Source organism: Lissotriton vulgaris, chromosome 1_1, assembly GCF_964263255.1.
Source record: "Lissotriton vulgaris chromosome 1_1, aLisVul1.2, whole genome shotgun sequence".
Classification (NCBI taxonomy): Eukaryota; Metazoa; Chordata; class Amphibia; order Caudata; family Salamandridae; genus Lissotriton; species Lissotriton vulgaris.
Genome location: NC_141685.1, coordinates 817,816,583 through 817,835,724, shown reverse-complemented (window position 1 = coordinate 817,835,724; position 19,142 = coordinate 817,816,583). Strand labels below are relative to the sequence as shown.

Sequence of the window (19,142 nt, the reverse complement as noted above, 5' to 3'; positions counted from 1 at the left end):
TTCGGCAATGGCTAACCCACTGCCCCATGTTGTATGCTGTACAGGTAGGAAGTAATATGCAAATGACATTAAAACAGACAATAAAGACATCAAATAATTGACAAGCCTAATGCACCTATTTATTTATATCGGGTACCCCACATTCTCTTGGGATCTGAACTTGCTTTTGACAAGATTAATCCACACAACATCCAAGAGCTTTGTCTCCTGCAACTTCAACCGCCTATTTCTGTAACCTCCAAATCCTTATTAGGCGCAATATGTTGTGCCAGTGGTATCATTTGTTGGCAAGGCATTTAAGCCTCTAAACCAAACACATGTTCCTATGAGAAAAAGCGACACTGAAGGCTCATAGTAAAGGCTATAACTTCAGTAAAGAGAAGGAGATGATAAATGGAGCACTGAAACTTTTCAGACACTCGCACCCAGTCACAGATCTGGGTTGAATCCATCATCATTCTTTAGCTCCCTTCGCCACCTCAGTTCAGACCCAGCCATGTGTAAATTAGTCTTGACCCTGTTCCTCATGGGAACAGTCCAGCCGAACTACAAAGCCAGGTCTTCCCTGGACCGGAAACAAGCATCCTGGGACCGATTTTTGGGTTTTACCCCTCATCAGCCAGGGTAGCTGGATTCCAGTGGCAAATTGAGCAAGGAACCAACGTTTGGGCATACCCAGCCAACTTAGGGCGAGCAAAGCAAACACAAGGAGAGAATTACGGAGCTCTGAAACTTTTCAGACACTGACCCCTAGTCACAGATCTGGGTTAAATCCGGTCCAGGTAGGACCTGGCCTGGCAGTTCGGGCTGGAACTGTTCCCATGGAGAACAGGGTCAAGGCTGATTTGCATATGGCTGGGTACAGACTGAAACGGGGTGGCGAGCAAAAGTACAATAGATTAAAACCAGATCTGTGACTGGGGTTGAATGTTTGACAATGTTCAACATTCGATCCATCATCTTTTTGTGCTGCCTAGGCTATTACTTCAACCAGGAAGTGTTTCTCTCATTTTGTCAATCACAGCATGCACCTTGCATTTTTACCTCAACAGATCCAGTGATCTGCGCTCTTGGGACTAACTCAAGGTGACTCTTACAGATACACTGAATGCCAGCCAAGCTACAACTAAGGCAGCAAATAACGGTTTTATCAAATCCTTCTTGTTCTTACTTACTTCTTCTTGGTGTTCAGTTAGGCGCGGAGCGCCTGGTTTATCAAACGTGGGACGCCACCTCTTGCTTTTAAATGATGTTTGAGCTGAAAAGTTTAAATTGAGTTGCATTTTAGTAGGTCATATATCTAATCGTCCTGCGTATTTTGTGTTTTTTGATAGAGTAAAACACCTACTTGGACTCTGTTTCAGGGCGTGCCGAACGCCAAGCCTTTGCTGAACGGGGCATTACTCGTTTCCTTGTTTGTTCCGTGGGGGCCGTTAGTGCTAAAAATAATAAACGGAACATGAGTTTTAGGATTTAGTTTGCCACGTTTTTGAATGCTATCTGGTTGAAGCGCATGAAGTCATTTACCTGTGGAGTCATTGTGAGACGCTGCTGTCTGCTTAGTGATTCCTCAAGTGAGTGAATGTTCAAGTCACGAGGGGGTTTAAAGCTTGAACATGTGACTTAGTGCTTCTGGGACTTGTAGTCCAGAACGTGCGTAATGATTGTTAGATTTATGCGGTGGTCTATGCTACATTCGACCCAGTTACTGGTTCTGGCATTCAGTGTGTTCGTTCAATCCAGCACTCACATGACTGCGTGAGTGCTGGATTGAACGAACACACTCATGTTCCGTTTATTATTTTTAGCACTAACGGCCCCCACGGAACAAACAAGAAAACGAGTAACGCCCCGTTCAGCAAAGGCTTGGCGTTCGGCACGCCCTGAAACAGAGTCCAAGTAGGTGTTTTACTCTATCAAAAAACACAAAATACGCAGGACGATTAGATATATGACCTACTAAAATGCAACTCAATTTAAACTTTTCAGCTCAAACATCATTTAAAAGCAAGAGGTGGCGTCCCACGTTTGATAATGTTAATGTTAATGTTAACTACCATTTATAGAGCGCTCGTACGCCCGGGGGCTTCATGGCGCTGTAGGAAGGAACAGGGCACGTCAGTCATATGATAGGAGGAGGCAGCTCAATGATGTGCTTGAGAGAAGAGCCAGGTCTTCAAAAGATGTCTGAAACTAAGGAGATTGTCACTTAGTTTTAGATGAGGAGGGAGAGAGTTCCATAAGGCAGCTGCGAGATGGTCAAAGCAGCTGCCTCCGAGACGTTTCCTTTTGTACGGAGGCACAATCAGGAGGGATTTATGGGTGGACCGGAGATAGCGGGGGGCTGTATTTTTGAAATAGGTCCCTAATGAATTGGGGGCCAGTGTCATGTAGGGATTTGAATAAAATGCAGCCCACTTTAAAGGCCACACGTTGTTCCACCGGCAACCAGTGTAGTTGTTTCAGGCCAGGTCTGGCTGATTGCCTTCTAGGGATGTTCAGAAGAAGTCTGGCTGCTTGATTCTGAACCAATTGGAGACGTTTAAGCTCTCCTTTTTGGATGCCAAGATAAAGACTATTAGAAAAGTCCAATCTGGATAGGACCAAGGAGATAACGATCTGAGTGAGAGCAGCAGAAGAAAAGAAACATGCAATTTTTTTGATTTTTTTCAGTTGAAAAAAGCTGGAGGATACGACTGCTCCCACCTGTTTCTTCAGGGAAAGGTCTTCACTGATGTGGATGCCCAGACTTTTGACCGAAGATGATTTAGATGGAGGGGCACCCATGCAGGAGGGCCAGAAGCTGGGGTTCCAACTATGTATACTCTGTCCAGGCAAGACCAATTCAGTCTTGCCTGGGTTAAGTTTCAAATGATTGCAGCTCATCCAACTCAGAATGTTGGACATGGTGTTTTGAAATTCTACCACAGAGTCCTTGGTGTGAAGAGGGAAGATGAGCTGCAAATCATCTGCATAGTTGAAGATGGTTACCTTGGCGTTTCTAAGGGAAAACAAAAGAGGGCGCAGGTACAAATTAAAAAGCAGGGGGGACAGCGAAGAGCCTTGAGGCACTCCACAGTTGGTGGATATGGTGGGGGCTGTAAAAGTGCCCAGTCTAACCGATTGAGTTCGGCCAGAAATGAACGAGCGGATCCAGCTCAGTGCCGGCCCTCTGAGGCCTGCCTGCTCGACACGGTCGACCAAGATGGTATAGTCGACCGTGTCGAACGCAGCAGAAAGGTCCAACAGCACCAGAGCCTGGTGGATCCCCTCGTCCGCATTCCGCCTCAAGGTATTCTGCACCGAGAGAATGACAGCTTCGGTTGAATGGCAAGGGCGGAAGCCGGCCTGGTTAGGTGCAAGGTACTCAGATTTCTCTAAGAAAGTGGAAATACTGTCACAAACATGGGATTCCAAAAGTTTGGCGCAGTATGGCAACAGAGAAATGGGCCTGTAGTTGAGTGGGTCTAACGGGTTGGCTCCTGTCTTTTTTAAGAGGGGAATGAGAAGGGCTTTTTTAAAGTTGCTTGGGACTTTCCCTTGAATGAGTGATCCATTTAACAGGGGAAGTAAGCCCTCAGGGATGTGGGTGCCTACTTCTTTCAGGATATGGGGAGGGCAGATGTCATCGGGGGAGCCAGATTTGATTTTGGTGAGAAGTTTGGATAGGGTGACATTGTCAATCAGGGGATATGAGTCCAGAGTGGCAGAGTTGTGAGAAATGTCAGAAAACAAAAGGGAGGGCTGAGAAGTAGGGATACTCTGTTTGATGGTACAGATTTTATTAAAAAAGAAGGAATTAAGTGAATTGCAAAGTTCCTGAGTGGGAATTATCGGAAGGGAAGTTCTATCGCTGGTGCTGAGGTTTTCCACTATGTTGAACAATTCTCTGGATTTATTGTGAGCTTTGAGTATTTTTTCAGAGAAGTATTCAGTTTTGTGTTTCAGGATAAGCTTTTGATAGTCCCTGCGGGCTTTACGGTAGTTATCCTTGTCTTGTTCTAAGTAGGCTGTACGCCATTTTCGCTCCAGTTGACGGACCTCGAGCTTAAGGTTTTTCAAAAAAGGTGTGAACCACCTGTGTGCGTCGTTGGGGCGGGAGCGGGGAAAGTTGGTGCAGGGAGCATAAACATCGGCTGCCTGAAGCAGCCAACCTGAGAAAGCCTCTTCCATTTCATCAATGCCCTGGTCGAGTGAGGGAGGGGAGGAAGATAGGGATCCGATAAAGGTAGGAATGTCAACATTCTTCCACAGTCTAGTTTTTCCTCCTGGCTGAGGTTGGGGCCTTCTACTACTTTCAATGGTAATAGTAAAATTGATCAGGTAATGATCCGACCAAATGCAGGGCTTGATGGAGTTAATAGCAAGAAGAATGTTTTGGGACCAGATTTGGTCTAAGCTATGCCCTTTATCATGGGTGGGAAGATGTATATGTTGAGTGAAGTTCATATCCAGGAGGGTTTCTTTAAGACTGGCTGCCTGAGGATCAGACTCAATAGAGTCCATCCAGAGGTTGAAGTCTCCCAATAGTACGATTTTGTCATGGGGGATAGTGAGGGATGCAAGTTGTTCTGCGAAGGATGTGGTAAATGTGGACGTAGTTTGAGGGGGGCGGTATAGAAGGATCAGAAGAAGTGATCCTAAGTCGGTATCCAATTTAAAAATCAGATTATCAGATCCTGTTAAGTCTAAGGATGGTAAAGAAGAGACTTTATGGGAGCTGCGAATGATCGCAGCGACCCCTCCGCCTCTTTTGCCGGCAGGTCTGTCGGCATGCAGGATGTAATAATTCGAGGGGACAGCGGCTAAAATGTCAGGCAGGGATCCTTCGTTAAGCCAGGTCTCTGAAAGGAATAAGAAGTCTGGCTTGTCGGCCTGAAGCAGGAGAAAAATATCAAGGTGGTGTTTAACCATGGACCTGGTGTTTAAGTATAAGCATTTGAGGGTGGTCACAGAGTTCTGAGGGGTAGCAGAAGGCAAGGAGGACCTAAGTTTGGGAGTTTTGGCAAGAATGTATTCTGGCTTCAGAATGCCGTAAGTGGCAGCACGTTTTAAGGTGTAGGCGGGCGGGGCAAGTATAGCGCTATCTGGGGGTCTGAGTGATAGCAGCGTAGGTGAGGAGTATTTGATGATTGGTCCAGGGGTCGTGGCCCCAGGCCCCGGTCTGCCGCGGACGGGCGCAGACGGGCTTGACTTATGCGCGACTTCGGCGCGCATTCGTCGCGCCCGCTGCGCTCGTCCGCTGCGCTCCTGTATGCACATTGTTTTTAAGGCCTGCCTCCCGGGAGAACTAGACCGCTAGATCCGGTCCATCTCCACCCAAGATGGCGGCTCGCCTCACCCTCCACACAAACGGCACCAGCCGCGATGGACCAGGGCGGGTAGCAGAGGAAAATACTATTTATTCAGTAAGTGCAAGTCAAAATATGTAAAGTGACAATTTAAAAAGCAATTTAAAAAATTCGAGCGCACTGGCGCTTTGATCGCGCTACAGCGCTTGCAATGACTACCAAGTGACTGAAGTGTCAGAGAAACGAGTCCGAGGTTCCTCGAGGGCCGGGCTGCTGCCACCAGCCAAGCGTTCTCGAGTAGCCCAGAACGAGGAAGTGTTTTAAGGCCTGCCTCCCGGGAGAACTAGACCGCTAGATCCGGTCCAGCTCCACCCAAGATGGCGGCTCGCCTCACCCTCCACACAAACGGCACCAGCCGCGATGGACCAGGGCGGGTAGCAGAGGAAAATACTATTTATTCAGTAAGTGCAAGTCAAAATATGTAAAGTGACAATTTAAAAAGCAATCTTAAAAACCTCCGCGCCTAACTGAACACCAAGAAGTAAGTGCTGACAAAAGCAGTTGCCTGTCGATCATTGTTAAGTTCTCGCTCCAAAGAAAATCGATTATTTCTAAAAAAACATGTTTGTTAACTTTGCAGCCTTAGCGACAGTCAACTTAACAAACCGAAATCTACAACTTAGTCGAAAACGCTCTGCCTGGAAATCACATGAGTGAAGCGTCCAATGATTCTTACTAAATAGCGTTACATAATATCACTAGGAAACAGACATTATATCACTGCTTCCATTGCAGAATACAACGAGTCCTCCAAGAAATCCGAAACACGATCAAGATAATTGTTAACCTGAAAAATAAGGTAATAACAATGCAGGCTTAACTAAGCTAGTGACAACATAGGTAAGGGTCCCAAACTAAATATGCCCTTCACTTATATTCACACAGGTACCCAGCCCTGAAGCCCTGAAGAAGAGCCTGAATAAGTAGAGAGACAGGCTCAGAAACGCGTCGGCTCACTGGCTTATTATTATTCATTCGTCTTAATTCCGAATGTTTTCTTGTCGCGCATAAGGCTTTCTTTCAAACTACTAAACATAATTGAATGTTATTGCGATACTTGCCTTTGCGCTATTAGGCCAAAAAATAGAACAATTATTGCATCCTAGTGGCCTGATACAGAAATAGTGGACAGGGTACTTTCACAAAAAATGTAATTTGTTTGTTGAATGTTTTTGTTTTGAATTGTTACAAATGTTCAATTTCTTTCTTGTTTTCACAGTAATGTATGTTTGTAGTCACTTGTAAATATATTTGTCTAGGTGCAAGACAGCAAGTAAATCTTCGGACTGTCATGATTATGTAAAAATCGGTGTATTTTTCTGAAGTATCCAAACAAAATAAAAATATACATCTAAGGATTAAACACCTTAGTGTATGATTCTGCTCTAAATAAAAAAGATAGCAGAACAAAAAACAGTGACCGGGTCCTCCTTTTCTTCTGAATTAAATATTGTCCTACCCGGCCACAGTATCGGACAAAACCCCACTTGTACAAGAATTGAAAAATACAGTGGCATAGCAGGGATGCCAAGGGCCCTAATGCAAGCAACTGTCCCTAGTTTATAGGAAAACGCATCAATAGGGGTGTACCGGGCCACGGTGGAACTGTACCTGCTGCAGCACAGATATTTACACCTCTGGAATAATATGAATTTGTTAAAAAGAACAAAACACGGACCGTACCGCTTAGATGCAAATACTAACCTCCCTTTGCAGTCAGGCACGCAGCGGTGGAATGAAAATGTCCGAGCTGCTCCATCTCGAGACCATACGGCAGCATCTGACATCACAATGCAAAGCACGTGACGACATAATGTGTTTCAGAACGGTGACCCTGCGTGACTGTCCGCGCAATAGAATGGTCGGTGTTGGTGATGTCAGTGTACATTAATGCACGTGATCAAGTTCAGTCTTCATTCATCACACGTTCGCAATAGTGAGCAGTCACTATTTCTATAACGCACCCACTGAAGGGTTTGCATGTATGACTAAGGGTAAAAGAGAACTTTCGTCCCACATCTGCGGTAGAAAAATACGAATCAGTACTATAATGGTAGCACATGTATTCTGTTACATTTCCACATAGTTGGAAGGCTCTCCTTTAGACAACCAAGTTCAGTACAGTAGGGCTGCACTGCACTACGATTTCCCACCCGCAATTGGCTGTCTGAGAAGAGGTAAAGGCCATCTACCACACATTTTGCAAAGCATGCGGGAAGAAAGAAAAAAGGAAACCCGAAAAAAGATGAAACTTTGTGAAAGAGAAACAGAAAGGAGAAAATTACAGAGAAGAGAAATGAGAGAGAAGGAAAACGAGAGAAACAAGGAGTGTGGCAAATGGCCGGAGGGAAGCCGGATGGGGGCGGGAGAGCCTGGTGGGGGGGCGGGAATGTGAGCGAGGAGCTCACGGAATACAAGCGAAAAGAAGAGCAAACAAAGCTGTTTTGGAGAGTGACGGGGGGAGGAGTCCTTTGCGGCAGAGGCAACGAGTGTGGCAAATGGCCGGAGTGAAGCCGGATGGGGGGCGGGAGAGCCTGGTGGGGGGGGCGGGAATGTGAGCGAGGAGCTCACGGTGAGACTGTAGGGGGTGTCGACGGGGGGAGGAGTCCTTTGCGGCAGAGGCAAGGAGTGTGGCAAATGGCCGGAGGGAAGCAGGATTAGGAGGGTATTTTTATGTGGCGAGGCAGAAAGCAAACTGCATGGTTTTGATGAGTAAAACAAATAATAAATGCAAGTTATGGCACAATATAAGCATTACTAATAGAGTGGTTATTTTATCAATTGCCCAATTGTGGGAGATTCTGCACTGAGACACTTAAAAACTGTAATATTCATTTATGTGCGATTGTGTTTTGTCGAAGCATTGGGAGCTCTGAGGCTGCTTGAAAATGCTGGAGAGTGCAGTGTGAGTACTTAGATTGCACTGGTATAGATTACGGGGTAAGTGTCATCAATGTTTGTACAAGGCTTTCATGTATAGTAGGCAACGTGCTGAAATATCAGTTTGAGGTGGTCCTGTTTAGACTGAAGTGCTTGAGTCCACTGGACTATAGCTGAGCCACTATAAACTATAGACTATAGCTACCAAGATAAAAAGGCAGAATGTGTTTCCTTTGTGCTATTGTTGCATTTACACACCGCTTCATTACCTTGATCAGTGCAGATTCTGATTTGTGGACGAGTAACATGGTACTTCATGGAAGTGCTCTTGATGGAAGAGTGCACCGGTCATGTGGCCTATATAAGTTGGGTATTGATGTGCGGGAGGAGCAGAGTTGTGTTCTTATTATATTTATGAAGTGCGATCGTGCACTGCGTGTTATTGGGTCCAGTTAAAGACATGTGCCGTGCGCCAGTGAATCGTTCCCCGCTCGGGAACGTAAATAATATAAATCCAAGTAGAACCTCCACATCCGTGGAGGTATCTCTCTGGGCACTGCAGCTTAAAGTGCTGTATCACACAGCAAAACTAAACTGCAAAGTTCTCGAGAACAAGTTTGAATGAGAATGTTTTTATTCTTCAAAACATAGATCCATGAAAAGTCTTAATCTCAATTGTTGTTTGCAATCCAAATAAATTGATTAAAGTATTGCAGCATACATCATCGATATTGTTTGCACGTGAATTCCTTCCCTATGCATTTCGGCACTCGGCCTTCATCAGGGGAGTATCGAATAGTTTCTTACCTGTCGGTGTAGTTTTGTAGCTTGAAGATCTTTCTGGATTCACTATGCTGTGCATATTCCGCGGTCTTGTGGTTGGGTCCGGATTCGTAGTCTTTTCTTTGTTTTTTTTTTTTTTTTGTAGCCCTTGTGGGCGTCGGCGTCACACCTCCTCGGGTGCATTTCCGGTGACGTCGGCATGCTTCCTGCGGAAGCTCCCAGCCTTGGGCGCCATCTTCGGATTCTTTTTTCCGTGTTTCTTTCTTTTCCGAAGCAATGGCAATGTTCTATTCAGGTGATAATTTCTTTACCACTTGTCCTTATATTCTCTTACTTCTCCTCCTATTTTTTTTTTTGACCACCTCTTCTCTCTCCAGCCTCATCTTTCTGGCGGAGGTGGGTGGGTTCGCTAGTGAATCCAGAAAGATCTTCAAGCTGCAAAACTACACCGACAGGTAAGAAACTATTCGTTTTGCAGCGTGAATCTTTCTGGATTCACTATGCTGTGCATCGATTTCGTAGCGGTTTCTCATTTCCGTGGCGGCTGGGTGGAAGATGAGCTCTGGTTTCTGAATATATGCTGGAGCACCCTTTGTCCGACTTGTGCTTCCTTGTTCATTTGCACATCCACGCAATAGTGTTTCGTGAATGTGTGCACCGAAGCCCATGTTGCCGCCAGGCATATGTCTTGTATGGGTGTATTGGCCAGGAAGGCTATTGTAGCCCCCTTTTTTCTAGTGGAGTGGGCGCGTGCCCCCTCTGGCACCCGCTTGGGTGGTGCAATCCTTTTTGCTCCTTCCAGGAACCTCTTTACAACTTGTGATGTGAAGAAGCTTCTGCCCATCTCACCCCTTGTGTATGCCACTATAGCCGCCAGGTGAACTCTCAACGAGGACGAGCTAAGGTTTTTCTCCAGTAGGTGTGTCAGGTACTTCAGTACCGTGGAGTCCTTTTTCATTTTGTTTTGGAGTCTTTCCCTCCTGCACCAAACCGTGAATCTTTTCCACTTTGCGACATAGCACTTCCTTGTGCTGGGCCTTCGTGCCTCCCGAAGGACCCTTAGGGTGCTCTCGGGCAGTCTCAGATGTGCGAACTCTACGTCCTCAGGAGCCATGCTACTAGGCTCATGCTCTCTGGTTCTGGGTGCAGCACCTCTCCGTTCTGCATGGAGAGCAGGTCTTTTCTTCTGGCGAATCTGTGGGGTGCACACTGCGCCATCTCCATGATCTGCGAGTACCATGTCTGTCTCGCCCACTGTGGCGCGACCAGTATCAGGGTCATGGTGCTCGCTCTGCACTTGCTCAGTACTCTGTGTATCAGTGGTATCGGGGGAAAAGCGTATGCAAATTTCCCGGACCAGTCTATCCATAGGGCATTCCCAAGGGACCCTTCTTCGTGTTGTCTGGATGCGAAGTTTCGGCATTTCGCATTCTGGCGTGTTGCAAACAGGTCCACTGACGGTGTTCCCCACCTGTTGAACAGCCTCCTCGTCTCTTGAGCATTGAGCTCCCATTCGTGGGATGCTGAGGTCTGCCTGCTCAGCCAGTCTGCCTGAATGTTCTCCTTCCCTGGTAGGTGTATGGCTAGCAGGTCTATCTGGAGAGGGATGGCCCACCTCCATATCTCCTGCGCCAGCGTCGAAAGCGTTGATGACTGTGTTCCACCCTGTTTGTTGATGTAGAACATCGCCGTGGTGTTGTCTGTCTGTATCAACACCCTCTGCCTGTACAGTCTTGTCTGGAAGGCTTTCAGTGCAAGGAAGATCGTCTTCAATTCGAGGTAATTGATGTGCTTCGTCGCATCTGCTGGCGTCCAAAGACCCCTCACTTTGAGCTCCTCCATGTGAGCGCCCCATCCCTTCAGGGATGCGTCTGTGGTGATGGTCACTGTCGGAGTTGGGAGTGTTAGAGGCTGTCCCCTTGTTAAGTTCTCCAAGGTCCACCATGCCATCTCCTTCTGCACTGCGTGCGTCACCACCACAAGATCCTCCCAACTGCCCTAAGCCTGTGACCATTGTTCCTGGAGCCATTCTTGCATGGGTCTCATGTGGAGCCGCACATTCGGCACTAGGTGGATGCACGATGCCATCATCCCCATGATCTTGCTCGCAGTCCTCACTGTCCGAGCTTGTCCCTTCCGGTAGAGGCGAGTTTCCTTGACCAGCACCCTCGCTCTCTTCTCGCTGGGAAACACTTTGCCCTGTAAGGTGTTGATCTCTGCCCCCAGGAAGATCTTCACTTGTTCCGGCTCCATTGATGATTTCTTCCAATGGACGGAGAACCCCAGGTTTATGAGCGTGTTCGTCACTGTATGTGCATGCTGCTTGCACTTCTGGTAGGAGTTTGCTTTCATCAGCCAGTCGTCCAGGTAAGGGTATACGTGTATCCCCTGCCTTCGTAGGTGCGCTGCGACTGCCGCGAGGCACTTCGTGAATACCCTTGGTGCTGATTTCAGTCCGAAGGCCAGTGTTGTGAACTGGTAGTGGCCTCCTCCGATTGCGAACCTGCGCATATGCTTGTGCTTTTCGTTCATCGGTATGTGTAAGTAGGCGTCCTTGAGGTCTATCGTGACCATGAAGTCTCCGACCTGCAATTGCGGCAGCACCTCCTGCAGGGAGGTCATTTTGAACTTTTGTGTTCTTATGAATTTGTTGAGGAACCTTAGGTCTAGGATGGGTCTCATTTTGTCGTCGACCTTTGGTACTAGGAAGTACGTTGAGTATATTCCCTTGTTCCTTTCCCTGAAGGAAACTCTTTCTATGGCCTGTTTTTGTAGAAGTTCTTGCACTTCTTCCTGAAGTCTCGCCAGCTGTTCTCTTGCTGGTGGCTTCCCCCTTGGCTTTCTGTTTGTTGGCTTTTTTTCCAACTCCAAGCAGTATCCGAATTGGATGATGTTTAGGATCCATTTGTCTGATGTTATTTCTCTCCACTCTTGGAGATAGAGCTTTAATCTTCCTCCCACTGGTGTCATGTGGTCGTAGGTCTCTAGACTGTCCTGACCCCTTCGTACGTGGTGCCCCCTGGGATCTTTCCTGTGTTTGGGCACCCGTAGGTGTCTGAAGTCACTTTGAGGTGGGCTGCTGGCCCCCTCTTCTGTTCTGGCCACGGCCATTTCTCCCTCGAAAGGACTGACCTCTTGGCTGGTATTGCCAGGATTGCTTCTGGTGACCTTGCTGAGCCTGCGGGTCTGCCTGGTGCGTCTGCTGGAAGGCCTGGTGCGATGTACCTGGCTGGTTTCCACCTCTCCCGCCGGGCCTCCGTGCCGGGGTGCCTCTCCTGTTGCCTCTGAACTGCAATGCCCCCATGGATCTTGCCGTCTCGTTATCTTTTTTGAGTTGGCATAGTTTGTCGTCCACCGTTGTCCTGAAAAGTGTTTCGCCGTTGAACGGTGTGTTCAGGATACTGTGTTGCACCTCGGGTTTGAACCCTGAGATCCTGAGCCAGGCGTGTCTCCTTTCCGTGACACCCATCATCATGAGCCTGCTGGCGGTGTCTGCTCCGTCCAGGGCCGTCTTAAGGCAAGAATTTGCCGCGTTTTTCCCTTCTTCGACCAATTTTTCGGCCTTCTGCCTGGCATCTTGGGGTAGGTCCTTCACCAACTGCCCCAGCCCCTCCATGATCTGGTACATGTGTCTGTTTAACAGGGCGTTGGAATTAGCCATGCGCCAGTGGGTCGCGGCATTTCGCTCGATCCTTCTCCCCACCAGATCCATCCTCTTGCTCTCCTTATCCGGTGGTGGGCCCGAGGTAGTGGGTACGCTCGCCCTCTTCCTAGCTGTGGCCGTGATAATGGAGTCAGCGGAGACCTCGCCTCGAATGTAGGCCGGGTCCTTCGAGGAGTGCTTGTATTTCTTCTCTGTTCTGGGAGTTACCGCCTTGCACGTTGCGGGCTCTTTGAACGCTTCCTTTCCCTGAGCCAAGACGCTCTCGAGCATTGGGAGGAACTGGCTTCTTGTCTGTGTAGGAAGCAATGTCTCTAGCAGGAAGTCTGCTTTCTGCTTTTCTTCGTCGAGCTTTAACTTGAATGCAGCTGCGGCCGATTGTATCGCCGAGTTGTACGCCCCGATGTCGTCCGGCGGCGAGGGTCTCGAGGGGTATGAGTCGACCGGCTCTTCCGGGCTCTCGGTGTCGACGTCCAGGTAATCCTCCTCGCGTGGGTCAGAGGTGACCGACTCGGCGTCCACCCTACTGCCCTCTTCGTCCTCATAGCTTTAATCCTCGTAGGGATTCTCTTCAGCTTCCCGGTCGTCGACCATCTCGTCGCCAGGCACATGGTCGTCGACCCGTTCCTCTTCCTCCTCGACCAGATCTAGCACGGTGTGCTTGGTCTTGTGTGGAATCGTGAAGGCACTCATCTCGGCGGCGACTTCCTTTCTCCGCTGCAAGAGACTTGCCATCTCGGCTTCTAGCCGACGTCTTTTCCTTTCCACCTCGGCCGCGTGTTCGGCTCGGAGCGTTCGGCCCCTCTCTTCGTCGCCTGGTTCGGCGGCGAGACTTTCGGCGTCGACGGCTTGGACGTCGAACTGGTTTTCGGGTCCTTGGACGGTGCCGAGGCTTTAGGGTCTTTCTCCCTCGACGTCGATCGGTCCCTTTCGGCGACGATCTTCGACGCTTTCTGCTGGTCAACAGCTTTCGGCACCAGGGACTCCTTCTCCGAGGATCCGCTGGGCCTACTTGTGGTCGCGGACGGCAGATGTCTCTGCGTCGGCGCCTTCGGGCTCTTGGCCTCGTATTTTCGAGACTCAGAGTCTCTCGTGTTCTTGTGGGACGTCGAGTCTCCTACCTTATCAGGTGTCTTCTTGTAATCGGTCTCTACGACCGTGTAGCTGTCGTCTTCGGCGGCAGCGTTGTCCTCTTCCTCCGAGGACATCCCCAGCTCGTACAGCGATGGCGTTGGGGCTTTTTCTTCGAGGGTGGCGTGTGCTACCCTCTGGCTCTTCCTCACACGAAGGTTCTTCTGGGCGAAGACGGCGCAGGCGTTGCAGTCCTCGCTTCTGTGTTCTACCGGTAAGCAAAGGTTGCAAACCGGGTGCTGGTCTTTCTGCGCGTACTTGTGTCTGCAGTTCGGGCAGAACTTAAACGGCGTGTTGTCCATCCTCGAGCGTTCAGGCCTCCCTGACCGCGTGGACGTCGACGATCGTCGAAGTTCTCGAGGATTTCTCCTTCTTTTCTCTTCGTCAATGTTCTGCGAAGCCTTCTCTAGTCTTCTTCTTCCAATATCTTCTCCAACTTCAATTCTTTTCAGTACTTTCTCCAAAAATGTCTGGAGCCCAACGGGAACGATCCAGACCCGACCGCGGAAAAAAAGAATCTGAAGATGGCGCCCAAGAGTGGGAGCTTCCGCAGGAAGCATGCCGACGTCACCGGAAATGCACCCGAGGAGGTGTGACGCCGACGCCCACAAGGGCTACAAAAAAAAAAAAAAAAAAAAGAAAAGACTACGAATCCGGACCCAACCACAAGACCGCGGAATATGCACAGCATAGTGAATCCAGAAAGATTCACGCTGCAAAACTATGATAAATAAAAGTAGACAACGTAACTGATGTGGAATCACCACTGAGTGAGACCATCACCGTAGTTCTGTGTGAGATCCACTGTGCATTTCAAGAAAGTGTAGGATTCATGAATGTGAACAACGCGGTGAACATTAAGTAGACTCGATGTAATGAATACTATTGTCGAAGTGACAAGTTTCTGGATAACAGAAAACGTGCTTATCAAATAAAAGTAAAAGGAGTTCATGCTGTCAATACGGGTACGTGTACAGAACATGATAAGACTCGAGGTAAATAAAACGCTGTGGAACTGCGACGCATCGTGACTAAAGAGACGTCCGTGAACCATTAACGAACACTCTCAATGGCCGTGGCAAGATAAACCATGTGCGGGGTTAAAATAAACAGAAAAGACGTATATTAAAAAAGTCAAGTGCTAGGCGCTTACCAGTGTGCACAATTGATACGGCATATGTATGCGGTACTACCGGCAATTCTGAGTCCATGCCATTGAAAACATGTCAGCATGTGACGTAGTGAAGGAGGGTGTGGTTAAGTACGGAAGTGACGGTGCGTGTAGTTGGTGGTTAAAGGGGCAAGTCACGATATGCAATTTCAAATGGAGAATGTGAATAATAAAGTTACGAGCATCAAAAGTGAAAAAACTTCAACATGCTCAATGGGTGTAACATTTTAACAAATGGACACGTAGTACTAGTTCGGATACGAGAAATTACAGCGAGCAAAATGTAAAACATAACAAATCTTGAAATGAAAGTGTATCATACCTAGAACGTCGAATGTGAGCGAGGAGCTCACGGTGAGACTGTAGGGGGTGTCGACGGGGGGAGGAGTCCTTTGCGGCAGAGGCAAGGAGTGTGGCAAATGGCAGGATTAGGAGGGAGGGAGGGAGGCTGATGCACGTGCTTGTTTGGTCACGTAATTCACGTGAACTTAAAGAAAACCGCAGGAACGAAACCCTTGGTTTGACGAGCATTTTGAGCACTTGAATTCTCGCTCCGCTCAATGTGCTTGCGCGCATTGATAGGTCGCGAGACCTAAAAACTACACTGCAAAGTCACTATAAATGGCTGCAAGGAGACATGACCCTCAAAACAAATAAAATCACATACATTTTCCTTGTCAGAAGGAATCACAAGTCCAAACTTTCTTCCTGCTGTGAAAAGAAAGACAACAGCTAGCCTTCAACCTACAACGAAATACGGTTAAACAGAACATGCAATAAGCTGTGAAACATATTTGGAAGCTGAAGTGAGAACTTGGGGACGAAAACACTTCCCAACCCACCGAAATTTGGCCTAAGGTGTGAAATATTATTTGACATTAGTAAAAGTCATTAATGGTTCCATCAGTCATCAAAGAAAACCTACAGCAAAGCAAAGATCAGCATTCGCTGAGCAATTTTTTCATTCTAGACCTAAGAGATTGTGAACAGAAGCACGTCACTTATATTAGTAAACAAATCTACAAAGAAATAGAGGAATAATCATTCGCACATTAATATGATTTTTGTTCACCTGCAAATCATCTGCAGATAGACAGAAAACGTGAGAAATACTTTACAACGGTCTTCAAGTATAAACCTTAGCACAGTTGTTTCCGCAGTTTCTTCGTATGAGATACTGGGTATTCAGATTTAATGATGCATGGTGGTTGTTGGGATGGAAAAGTCCCTTGCATGGTGGCAAGTGTGTACCCCTGCTCTGAGTACCACAACTTCAATGATGTCTGAATCCCTGGTGATCACTTTTAATATCATGGTCAAACACAGATCGTGTGCCAGGACATAGGACTGTCTTACGGATTGCGGTCTTGTTGCACCAGTAGGGGTACCCAAAGTGCTACACTAATAGTTGTGAAAAGCGACTGACTTTGCCAGAAGTTAAGCAGCACAACAGCAGTGGTGAAATCATAGGTTGTAGTGATCAATTGAAGTGAACAGGCCATTTTTAGGTATTGTGCTGCAAGACGTATTGTTTGCAATTGGGCTTTCATCCCACTCACAGTATGCCATTAGTTGTTTTCGTTGTCAGTCTAGCTTGCAATCTTTCAATTTATTAGCTCTCATGGACTTCCCTTCCTTTCTTGGGTTAGCTCCTCACATGGAGCATTGGCCAAGTATATGTGATCCTCCTTTGTTCTTCCTCATCTTTTTGCAACACCCATAACTGTACTACTCTACACCAAGCCACGCCACTCTACTCTGTGCCACTCCACTCTACTCTGTTCCATTTCACTCTGCGCCACTCTACTCAACACAATGTCACTTTACAGCATTCTACTCTATGCCACTCCACAACACTCTTAGCCACTCTCCTCCAGAGCACTCAAATCCACACAATGCCACTCTACACCACTTTACCCCACTCTACTCTATGCCACTACATTCCGCACCACTCTACGCCACCATACTCTCTTCTACTCCACTCTCCTCTACGCCACGGCGCTCTCCACTTTACGCTACTAACCTTTAGTCAAGCTGCTGTACAACATGGCTAAAAGACATTGGCCAAGCCAATAACTCTCAGTGGAGGGCTGACTGGGTGGATGACTCTACCTATTCATGCTCGTCCAGACAAATTTGTGGATTGCTGCATTCCTGTATGCTGGGTGGGACTCACACTTGAGAAAGAAGAGCTCTCCTGCACATTTCAAATGTTGCTCTTTGATTCAGAGAAAGGTCAAAGAGGAGAGCTAGAGGAAGTGAAGTCCAGCGGGGTATCCTGGCGAGTGGATCCTTGTAGCAAGGTGCGACAAGAAAGCTGCTCCACCAATTGGGTCATTGCTTGTGTGCAGGTTTTAAGTCAGCAACCCACTGTATGCCAGAGAAGGACCACCATGAAGAAAGTCATGAACTTTGCTGCACTGATCGTCACTGCCCATAAGCAGGTTTAGGTCAGCGACCCCCGTAGGCCAAAGTAAGGTCGCCATGAAGTGAGCTGTGACCTCTGCTGCACGCATCAGGTAGGTGCACATGTGCAGTTTTAAGCTGGCACCCCGTGTGCCAGAGGAGGCCGCAGTGATGATTGGTGTATCGATCGGGCTGGTAACCATGTGCAATGTGAGTCGGCGGTCTTATATGCCAGAGGGAGCTGCTGTGAGGATTGACATGCCTATTGGGCCATTGCTGGTGTGAGGCAGGAACCCTGTATGCCAGAGGTGGCCGCTATGAAGAACAACCTATTGCTGTGCCGATTGAGCAGTCAGAGGGGCCACCCAAGGAAGACAGGGAGCACTGTCTAGTGAATCCCATTGTCATGAGGAGAGGCCGCAGTGGTGACCCGTGTGGGCCTGTTGGACAGGCCCCATGAAGGGCTCGCTCCCTCCCCGCATGACAGGGCCCAGACACCGGCTCTCCAGGTGCTACCTACAGAAGCAACCCGCAACCCGTCCACTACGGGACGCCTGCTCCCGGATATCTCTGTATCACTGGCCCGGGCCACCGTCAGCACCATTGCCCGGCCCAGCCGCCATCTTGGACACTGCACCACGAGGCCGCGTGGCCTCCGCTCGACCCCGACCAGGCCCCGGCACCACCATCTACCCCGGAGGTGAACGGACCACTTGGCAGGTCAATGGGAGAAAGAAGTGTCGATGGCTCTCCCCCGCCAGGTGCCGATCGCCCCCAGCCTCCCCGGGCGCTGGCTCCACCACCCTGCTGGGTGTCTGGACTCCCTCATCCCGGACCTCCCGACCTCCAAGTGCGAGGGTCCGGACATCAAAGGGCGCCAGACCTATAACTGAGGCAGCACCAGAGCAGGAAGGCAGTTGTATCCTGGAGTCGAGAGACCCCGTGAAGAACTCATCCTTGACGGACTGCTGGCGCTGCCGCAGCCCTGCCTTGTGAATCATCGTCCTGCCTGCTGGCGCTGCCGCGGCCCTCTGCAACCTACATCGTCCAAGGGACCTGCTGGCGCTGCCGCGGCCCTCTGCAATCTACATCGTCCCAGGGACCTGCTGGCGCTGCCGCGGCCCTCTGCAACCTACATCGTCCCAGGGACCTGCTGGCGCTGCCGCGGCCCTCTGCAACCTACACCGTCCTAGGGACCTGCTGGCGCTGCCGCGGCCCTCTTCCATCTACATCGTAGGGACCTGCTGGCGCTGCCGCGGCCCGACCCTCCAGAACTCCGAGCTCGAGGATTGTGAGCTATCCATCATTTCACCCCCATACCAGATCGGTATCAAGACTTTCCCGCTACCCCCTTTCCCCTACCAAGAGACTAGAATTCCGAGGACCCTCGTGTCCCGACCTCACTGTATCGTGATACCCTGCTTAAAGAACTGCATATAAAGAGCGTTAACCTTATCCCTGTGTGGTGTCTATCTGTGGGGGGGAAGTTACTTGTCTGTACGATCGCTGGAGACGGCCCTCCTCGGAGGCCTCTCCCCTTGTCCTCGGCCGACCCTCCAGGTCCCCGTCTAACATTGGTGGCCAGCGGCGCGATCCGAACCAACGCGTAACGTACAGAAAGTAACTCACCCCACGACTCAACCACAATGTCAACGAAAGAGAGCGGATCCACAGGAAAATTTCTGAATGGAGAAATTAGAAGAATACAACCACAAAGAACTGAAACAATTTTGCATGGAACTAGGCATTGCTACCACCG

General features: G+C 48.8%; 1 protein-coding gene across 1 annotated transcript in view; it reads right to left on the bottom strand.

Moving 5' to 3' along the window:
* RNF2 (ring finger protein 2) overlaps positions 1-19,142 on the bottom strand; it is a 202,483-nt gene that overhangs the window by 63,623 nt on the left and 119,718 nt on the right. The window lies entirely within an intron of this gene.